Source organism: Cebus imitator, unplaced genomic scaffold (genome assembly GCF_001604975.1).
Source record: "Cebus imitator isolate Cc_AM_T3 unplaced genomic scaffold, Cebus_imitator-1.0 Scaffold10, whole genome shotgun sequence".
Lineage (NCBI taxonomy): Eukaryota > Metazoa > Chordata > Mammalia > Primates > Cebidae > Cebus > Cebus imitator.
This window is the reverse complement of record NW_016107325.1, coordinates 1,847,893-1,858,391: the sequence shown is the minus strand read 5'-3', so window position 1 is coordinate 1,858,391 and position 10,499 is coordinate 1,847,893. Positions and strand designations below refer to the sequence as shown.

The 10,499-nt window shown below is 38.9% G+C and overlaps 1 long non-coding RNA gene across 1 annotated transcript; it reads left to right on the top strand.

The window, feature by feature from the left end:
* The first annotated feature begins 2,421 nt into the window (after positions 1-2,421).
* Positions 2,422-4,063, top strand: LOC108317058. Its single transcript, XR_001830591.2, has 3 exons — positions 2,422-2,508; positions 3,390-3,491; positions 3,960-4,063. It is a non-coding gene; the product is annotated as an uncharacterized LOC108317058 (long non-coding RNA).
* The last annotated feature ends 6,436 nt before the right edge of the window (positions 4,064-10,499 follow it).

Genomic DNA, 10,499 nt, shown 5'->3' with positions numbered 1-10,499 from the left:
TGCCTCCTGGGTTCAGGCAATTCTCCTGCCTCAGCCTCCTGAGTAGCTGGGATTACAGGCACGCGCCACCATGCCCAGCTAATTTTTTGTATTTTTAGTAGAGACAGGGTTTTGCCATGTTGACCAGGATGGTCTTGATCTTTTGACCTCGTGATCCACCTGCCTCCCTCCCAAAGTGCTGGGATTACAGGCGTGAGCCACCGCGCCTGGCCTAGATCTGTTTTTAACTTAATAATTTATGTAATTGATTTTATTCTCTTCATTAGAAGCCCTGCTTAATAAAAATATTTTTAAAAATCCCCAGAAACCAGCTAAAGAGTAAACCCAAGTAATTGATCACCTTGCCAGCCTCAGTAAGTGCTATACTGATGTGTTCTAGAAAATTCACATTCAACAAAGATTTATACTACTTGCTGAAGATATGAAGGAATAAGATATGATCTCTATACATGATATATTTTGGGAATAGGTTAAGAAGATATCATGTGCCCTTGAAGAATGAAGGTTTTCAGGTAGAAAAGTGTATGTGTGTGTGTGTGTGTGTGTGTGTGTCTTTCTATTGGAGCTGGGTGGGGCAGGCTTCAAGACAGAGGGTATCAGGTAAGCCTCATATACTATTATGAAAACCTATGCTGTGGCCAGAGTGATAAAGAGGATGAAGATGAGGCTGAGGCTGGAAAGGTACTTTGGGGCCAAACGAAGGTGCTACTTAACTGCTAAGATGTAGAGCTTGAATTTCATGGGATATGTGTGTTAACCAATACATTTGAGTGTTGGATCAAAATTATACCTCCATTATATTCTGTTTAGTCAGAGAAGTATTTATTACAGAGGAGATGTTGGGTTTTAAGTGGCATTATAATTCTCTACGACTTTAAAAATATACATAAATTTCTAAGTGAGAACTGCAACCGTGTCTATGTTCAGTCCAAACTGGGGTAGGCTAGTGACTCCCTGTGTAACCCAGGGTTCCAGGTTTCTGGGTATACACTGTGAGGAAATTCCCACTTGTAATTGTTGTACCTTGAGTTCTTATTTCAAAAAGCTCTAGGAAGAAGCTCAGCCCTGCAAAAAGTAACACTGGTTGGATTCAGAGATGCCTGAGTTGGAGATGAACTATGATCAACTGTCCTCATTAACCATAGTAACAAACCCTGCTCAGGGGGAAGCTTATTTGCCATTTTCTGTACACACGATGTATGTAGAAGCATGATCAGCAGGCGACTGCACTGGCTTTATACCACTTCCACATACAATGACTCAGCTTCAGCCCAATACAAGTCCTGCTTTTACTGTTGTTCCTGGAGGCACTGCTTTGGGGAACTATCCCAGGTGTCCTCCTCTCTTGTTGCAAATAATAAAATCTTCCTCTTAAATCCTCCATTGTTGTGGTAATTGGACTGTCACCTGCGTAACAATTTAACCCACCTGAACAGACTAGAACCCTTAGCTCGCATTTTTAAAACACAACAGCTTGAGTCCCTTTCGATTCATCAAAAAGTCATGCATTTTTTAAAAGCAGCCACCAGCCTCTTTCGTCCAGTTAGTCTTAGACAACCATATACTCTAAAATATCTGGAGTCAGATGCCTAAGGAGAAGAATTTAGAAACGGCGTCAACCACTTTCTATATCTGACCATTTTGTCACATAAAAGGGGGATCATAAAAAGACTCATGGATAAAGGCTCTCTGCATCACCAAACATGCTTGCTCATCTAATTAATGATTTTAAAAGACAGATTATTGATATAAACCATTTGGCATGATATTACTGATCTTAACTCTCCTTATTCACTATAGCAATTCCACAAATTTCAAAAGAGACAAAGATTGCTCACACTAAATCTTGTTTATGGCATCTTAAAAGAAAGCACTTTGAATTGCTATTCCCCAGTTCCTAAAGTCGTAGTGAGATTTATAGGTAACTTTAAAGTTTTTTCTTTTGTGTGTTCGCTCAGCACTTAGCACATTATAGGCATTCTGAAGAATGGAACACATTCCATTAAACAATTTGGGCAAAAATAAAGTGTAAATAAACATAATAACTAGTGTAGCCAGGTGCTTAGTGCCCTAACTGGGTTGGCAAAAAAAGCATGGAATAGTGTGAGAGCCTATGGGAGGTCCTCTATCTCCAGTGCCCAGCACATAGTAGGTATTCAATAAATAGCTGAGGAATAAGGAAACAATAAATGCACTCTTTTTTTTTCTTCTAGCCACTTTGCTTGCAGTAGTTATTTTAGGGGCGTAATAAAGTAGTAATTGCTCCGTGACTATTTGGGCTCATAAGTTAATGTTTGCAAAGTGCTTTGAACTTCCTGGGAAAAAGAATGGTGTTTTTGTTGGCACTGTGTATTGTTTGCAGTGGCACACAAATGCCTCCTCCTCCTCCTCTTTTTCCAGCTGCCAGCACTGTGCCCTCCCCCAGCTCCGTGCAGGGCCAGTATCTCCCACAAGGCACCTCAAGGCCTTTACTGCCTCTCTCCAGCCAGCTCCAGCGCTACAGGAGAGGTAGGGACACAGCAAACGTCGGAAAGATTTTTTAAGGCCACTGAGGAGAAATGAAACTTGGGTCGATACTAATAATTCTTACAAAGATTAGTGTTTAGAGGAAAGCAGATGCTTGGCTAGCCGTGGAAGAAGCTATTGGACAGACAGACTCATCCGTGAGGACACATCAAGCTAGATCCAGAAGGGGAGATAGAACTGTCGTACAGGCAATCAGGGGTATGTGTGGAAGGAGCTGGTTTTTCCGTTTTATGTGGCCCATACACATAATACAAAACCTTGGCTGGTAACTGGCAGCAAAATATTACATAGTTTTGTTAGTAGGGACCCATAAGACAAGCCAGATTTCTTTTATATGAGTACAATTTTCAACTGCTATGATTCCTTTCCCCATTATTTTCTTTATGTTTGATAATGGCAAATAAAGGAGTTCTGTCTCACATATGGTTGGCCAAGGCTGCAATCATTTCCAATGCATTTGGTACTATTTTTTAAAATCGCCATTACTGGTAGGAACTTCATAATTAAACAACTCACTGTGATTTGGAAAACAAAAGCTTTATTTTCTTCTAAGAATGGATGTCCTTTGTGAATAAATTCAAGCAAAAGAGTTTTATTTTTGGGTTACATCAGGTTAACTTTCAACTGGTCACACGTGATAAATATCTCAAAGTAAAACAGGGAGAGGCGGTTACAGGTTCAGAATAACTAGAATGACTACCTGTGGCAGATCGTGCCTTAAAGGCAAGAACACCTCCAGTTTCCCGCAAGTTGGAAGCGACTTGTTTTCCAGACCACATCATGAGCTTTTGTATGTGTGGAAAATTTTTCATGTTAATTGCTGTACATGTGGCAAATTCATTCTATCTGCAAATTGTTTCTAGGGACTGGAATTAAATGTCATGTGGAATAAAGCAGACATGGCATTCTGTTAAGAAGATAGAGCACATAAATGATGGCTACCCAGCTTCAAAGAAAAAACTCAGGTAAGCCTGGCTTTAGGTGAACTACATGAAGTTAACCCAGACTAAGGCTTAAGTTTTGTTTTAAAAAATGTGTAGAAGGAAAACTCCTTCCAACTAAAACACACTCGTTATTTACCTGAAAACAAAAGTAGGTGGAGTTGAATTTATAGTTCTAGTAAGTAGCATTTGAAACCCTGAAAGCTTAGAGTCCATATAAAAGCCACATTTATTTGGGAGTAACTCCAGGTAAGAAATGGGTTCTTTCATCACTTGATTCAGTATAAGATGAATTTTCCATTTGTACAGGCTTGAAAATCACATAGACATCATTGAATTTTTTTTCCAAATTCTGTATTTCATAGTAGACAGTTTGTCCATGTCCTGAAATAAATGGATGGGAACTCACCTCAGGGAAGATGAGGTGAGCAGTCTGAATTAGGGGAAGGCTGCATTTCCTTTTCATTATGTTAATAACCTGTTGCATTTCAGGAGGCCGTACATTCATTTACAGCACAGTGGATGAAATCTCCTATGCTCTGGTTTGGAAACCAGGAGGAATCACCAACTGAGATTTGCCAACCAGAGTTCTATGGTAAGTCTGAGTTTGAAATGTGTGGGTTGATTCTCATTATTCATTATTTCCTTTGATCTTGGGGAGGGGATGAAATTAACACATTTTAATAAAGTGTTATATATTCAAATAAATATAATATTGAGGAAATTATTGCTGGAAATTCTGTATTCAGGTGCTTAATGAGTAAGCTGACTGACTCGTCGTCTAAGTATTTTGGACTTCTACTTGTTGATGCTAGGGTTTTTCCTATTTTTTCTTATGTGATCAGTGGATTTGCTATGGGGATGTCTTGTGTCAAGGCAGATGTTGAGTTTATGACATTGAGACGTCTATTTTTGATAATGGAAGGGTTCAATAAATGCAAGAGTGTGACATCAACACAAGGAGAAGGGAAAAGACAAGAGACTGGTCTAGAAAGCTGAAGGTTCTTAAGAGAAAAAGATGAGGGAGCTGGTGAAAAGCCAATTTTACATTGGCTAAGTGCAAGAACACAAACATGATATTTTAATGATGAAGACAGGTTGAGTTGGCTCATAGGAGTGTGTGTGTGAAGGAGAGAGAGAGGGAGATGAGGGGAGGGAGGGAGAGAGAGAGAATGAGAGTGAGAGAGAGAAAGAGAGAGAGAATTGATTTTCTTATCTATATCCACTCTAGCCTTTCTCAGGACAGTAACCCCGTCCTTTCACTCTGTATTATCTGCAAAGAATAGACAACCTACATTTTTATTGAATAGGGTATCTCTTTTAGTGGGTGCTACAAAAAAGATCAGCAAAATAGTTGCTTTCATGTGCTTTCTGTGACATAGAGCTCAGAACTCAGCCAGAGGCAGCTGAAACTTAATCAAATAAATTGCCAGCCAAAAGGTGAGCGTTGGGTTATCACAAAATATTCTCTCAAATCTAGATAATATCAGAGTTACACTTTAGGGCTAGACCACCAGGGGTCAGGGCGTTGTCTCTGGGAAGACTTAAAGTACACCTTAGGTGTCCTGTAAGAAAGACACAGGGCACCAGACGCGGGGATGGAGGCGCAAACCACATTGCCATGTGTGTACCTGTGCAACAATCTTGCCTGATCTACACACGTACCCCAGAACCTAAAGTACAAGAAAAAAACCTAACAAAATATACCTCAAAGCACTATGTATGTGTTGGCCCGTTTTCAGGCTACTAATTAAGACATACCCAAGACAGGGAAGAAAAATAGGTTTGTTTTTTTCTTTATTTTGAGGCTGAGTTTCGCTCTTGCTGTCCAGGCTGGAGGGCAATGGTGCGGTCTTGGCTTATCGCAACCTCCGTCTCTGGAGTTCAAGCGATTCTCCTGCCTCAGCCTTCCCGAGTAGCTGGGATTACAGGGGCACACCAGTACACCCGGTTAATTTTGTATTTTTAGTAGAGATGGGGTTTCTCCACGCTGGTCAGGGTGCTCTTGAACTCCCGACCTCTGGTGATCCGCCCGCCTCGGCCTCCCAAAATGCTGGGATTACAGGCGTGAGCCACTGCGCCCAGCAGAGAAATAGATTTAATGGACTCACCGTTCTGCGCGTCTGGAAGGCCTCACAACCATGGCTGAAGGCAAAAGGCACTTCTTTCGTGGCGGTGACGCGAGAGAATGAGAAAGAAGCGGAAGCGGAAACCCCTTATAAAACCAGGTGTGACTTATTCACTACCGCGAGAACAGTATGCGGGAAACCTCCCCGTGATTCGATTATCTCCCTCCCACAACACGTGGGAATTATGGGGGCTACAATTCAAGATGAGCTTCAGGTGGGGACACAGCCAAATCATATCAATATAGTATAAATAAATTCAGAATCATAGATTCTCTGGTTAATAAGATTTGCTTGAAAGAAAAAAAAGAAAGAGAAAGAAACGAAAGAAAAAAAGAGAAAGAAGAAGATAAAGGAAAGAAAGGAAAAATAAAGAAAGGACACAGGGCCGAAGAACTCAACTATTAAGCATGTAAATCTCCCTGTATAGTATTCAAGCACTGGTTCCTGGGTCTCGCTTCTTGTGGCTTTGATTCAGTAAGTATGAGATGGGGGGATGTGTGTTCCTGGGAATCTGTATTTTGTCAAAGATGCTGATGTTGAAGGATATCAATTTTGAGAAACATTTCTGGGGTTTCTCTAGCTTGTTTATCTCATTAAAGCCTACGAGCACAGAACACATCAGGAACCTGGCTCTGAGAGAGACTCAGGGCAGCTGGGATGAGGGGCAGTGCCTGTGTCTCAGAGACGTGTTTGAACACACTGTGACTTTGGAAGAAGCACATTTCTCTTTCTAAGGTTCAAGTATTTTCTTTTTGAAAGAGAACAGTATTGTCTACCTCGTGGGATTTAAAGAAATCATGCATGCAAAGCGAGTTAGCAGAGTGACTGACATGTAATGAATTAGTAATTGTTAGCTCTTGCAGTGGGAAGAGAAGAGGGATGCCAGTAACAGGCCCTCTGTGGCCAGGAAAATGATTTGGGGCAGACAGACCCAAGGCATCACCATAAAGGACGTTAGCTGTGGGATTTGAGGATGCAGGGCCAGTGTCTAAAGGTAAACTCTAGACCCAACGATGAATAAACATGAGGATAGGAGACACACTTTCTCACTATAACAAGTTTTTTCCAAGAGTGGTAATGAGCAACCCAGATGGCACAGTTAATTGGAATTATAATTGATCCCTCATTGGTATTTAAGTCAATAGTTTAATTGATTTTCCTCAGGATAACCATTGTGAGAACTTCTAAAGAGAACAAAGTAAAATGCATCAAATACTGTGACTAGTTCATATTTGCTACCCTGTCTGTATGGAAGGAACAATGAATAAAGAGAATAATGGTCAAAGAGGAGAGGGATACAGGGATTACAATTCGAACACACTGTCAGGAGTCAAATACTTGTCTGGTTATTGAGTGCGATGTTAGGTGGTATTGAACCAGATGGTGAGGCCAAGTATTCCCCCCAGATGAAGCACTAAGAGCAGAGGAACAAGTACTGGTATCGTAGGAGCCTTCCTTAAAAGACAAAGATGAAATTTGGTGGCACATAAATGCATGATATGACAGAAACAGCCAGCAAACTAACAGGGCATATGAAGGATGAGTGGGGGTGGGGTATGATCAGATGTCCTTGAGCAAACCTGTAGCCTCCTTTGGCCCAAATGTTCCCTCTGAGTGCCCTTCCAGTCTTGATATGCTGTTATAAAACATATAGCATGGGACAAAGCCCATCACTTTATATTTTTCTTGCCTACAGATTAGTCCATAAACTAGGGCACCTAAGGGATTGTGAAATGCTGACTACTTTGAGGAATTCTGTTTACCGTGAATTATGATTTTTTCCCCATAAGCCGAAATTTCCACTGAAACATATTTTCACCAGTACTGCTATGACTCTGGATGTCACTGGTATCTTTTCAGTAAATAATCACCTTAATAGGTGGTAATGATGAATAAATGATGAAGAAAACAAGCTAACAGTAGCCACCATTGTTCAAGTGCCTGTCATCTGCTAGGTCATATTTCATCATTAATCCTTTCAGCAACTCTGTTAGCAGGCATTATGGTGGCCATTTTCCATGTGGATTCTGAGAGCTCACAGAGGTAGTAAATACATCAGGACTTTATTTTGATAGAATGATTTTTTATGACATCACCAATTTATTCCAAGTTAATATTAGAGAATCCTAAAAATGTAATGGAAAGACAAGAAAATTAAAAATCCAAATAATTTGAATTTGACTTTTAATATATTATAAAACTGTGGTTAGACCCACAGATTTCTGAGCACTGTCCATAGTGAAGACCTGGTCGTGTAGCGGTCAAGGTAGTGTTTATGTAGTGTTTATACTGAGTGATCTAGTAAAAATCATTCAATTTATTTATGCCTCAATTCATTTTATTAGTGAAAATAAGATGATGACACCTACTTCATAGTTATATTTTAGAATAGAATACGATATTTTTGAAAAGATTTTAACATCTGCTGGGTGATGGCTTTATAGCTTCTTTACGCCATGCTGTGGCTCCCTATTCCTAATATATTCCTTACTCTGCCTCTTTGCCTGATGTATAAAGTTTCAACCTCCCTAGTTAGCAGTATTTTCCTATCTTGCAAAGCCTAGCTCAGATTCTTCCTACCCAATTAATATTTCTTGATGACATGAGACATTGGCATAGCCTTTTAAAATCATCGGAATCATACTGTCACATTATCGTACTAGTCTATTACGAATGCCCATAGAGTCTATTTATTGTCTCCATCTCCTCAGATGAGAAAATAATGCCCATGAAACATGTTATTGATATGGGTAAAATGTGTGACATAATATGTTGAAAAAATACAATTTCAAAATTGTTTGAAGAAAATACTTTCAATTTTGTTAAAATACAGCTCTGTGATAGCCTTTCCAGTAATTTATGGCTTCAATCTAATTCATGACAAAACATCAGATAAAACCATGTTTTATGACTCCATCCCTTGGACAGAAAATGTCTAGTGCATCATAGACGCAGTTGAGTCTTCTACCTTCTCTCTGCATTTTATTTTCATAGCTACTGACCCTGAGATGACTAGGGAGCAGCATAGGTGGGTGAGAAGAGACTGCCACTTCCTGGAAGGCTTACCTTTGATAGTGAATCTACAGTACTTCCAATGTTGCAGAGAACTATGTGTCACCATTATTGTTCTGAATGATGTAACTCTGTAGAGACTCTTTATTACCTAGAAAAACAGTACTCTCTGAAAGTTGAGATTCTATTTTCTTAGAATACCCTTCTCTGTGTTCACAGCTTTAGTCTTTAAACCAGGTTATGAGAAACAGAGAAGCTGGTAAGTTGGACATGGCATAGCTATGAGAAATGTCTTCAGCAAACTGATACTTGCCTATAATGTTATTTCACATTTAGCTACAAACATTCATTCTGTGCCTTTGTCTCTCAGACTTTCCTCTGTAATACAGGAGACTTTGCACAACTAACTCATTTAACCTTCATAACAACCTCAAGAGGGAAGTAATATTGGTATGCCAATTTCACAGATAAAGAAACTGAGTCACAGAGAGACTATAACTAGCCCACTGTGAGATAGCTAGTAAGGGGTAGAGTTGAGATCTGAGTAAAACATCCTTGTTTCAAAGTGGGGTTCTTAATCGCTCTACTGGGTTGCAAAAAGCCACAATAATGAAAACAATATGGAACTGGTTAAAAATTAGAACTATTTATGTAACAAAAATAAATAGATTGGAGATAGAAACTAGAGTATAGTTTTGTTATAAAATTATCCAGCCCAACAAGGGTTGCTATTTGGATAAGTTGATTATTTGGATTGAAAAGTCCAGTTTAGCCAATCCCCCCTTAAATATAATTGCCCATTTTATTCCAAGTGGGTTACATAGTTAAATATAAAGAATTAAACCAAAGTAACTTGGAAGAATATAGATGAACATTTATCTTATCTCTGGATAAAAAACGATTTTCCAAACTTAAAAGCAATTAAGAAAATTACAGAGAAAAAGATTGATGAATAAAATGAAATATTTCTGTATGTCTTAAACAAAATGAAGACAAATAACAGCTAACACATGTAAGAAATCATGATTTTCATATACATTTGAAGAAAATAACAAAAGAGAAAACAGAAGTGCTTAACAAAATATGAGCAAATATGAAAATTACTTTTTTGTAAAATAAGAAAGACAAATTTTTAAAAATGGAAAATAAAGCAAAATTCGTAAGCATTTTTCGTAGAACACATTTTAGCGAAGACATTTAGCTAGTAATAAGTAAGGCTGTTGGGAGCTCTGCAAGATCAGTGATTTCATGTACAATCTTTCTGCCAATAATTTAGCAATATCCATCAAGAGATAAAAATAGCCATATTTTTCAGACCACTATTTTTTTTTAACTTTTATTTTAGTTCTGAGCTTACATATGAAGGTTCATTTATATAGGTAAACACGCGTCATGAGGGTGTGCTGTACATATTATTTAATCACCCAGGTGTTAAGCCCAGTATCTGTTAGTTATCTTTTCTGTTCCTCTCCCCCTTCCCCGTCTCCACCCTTAAGTAGACTCAAGTGTCTGTTGCTTTCTTCTTTGTGTTCATAAGTTCTTATCATTTAGCTCCGACTTAAAAGTGAGAACACATAGTATTGGTTTTCTGTTCCTGTGTTAGTTTGCTAAGGATAATAGCGTCTAGCCCATTCATGTTCCCACAAAAGACGTGATCTTATCTTATTCTTCTTTATAGTTGCATAGTATTCCATGGTGTATGTGGACCACATTTTTTTATCCAATCTGTCGTTGATGGCATTTGATAGGCGTTTAGGTTGATTCCATGTCTTTGCTATTGTTAATAGTGCTGCAATGAACATTCACATGCATGTGTCTTTATGGCAGAATGATTTATAGTCATATGCGTATATACCCAGTAATGGGATCGCTGGGTTGACTGGTAGTTCTG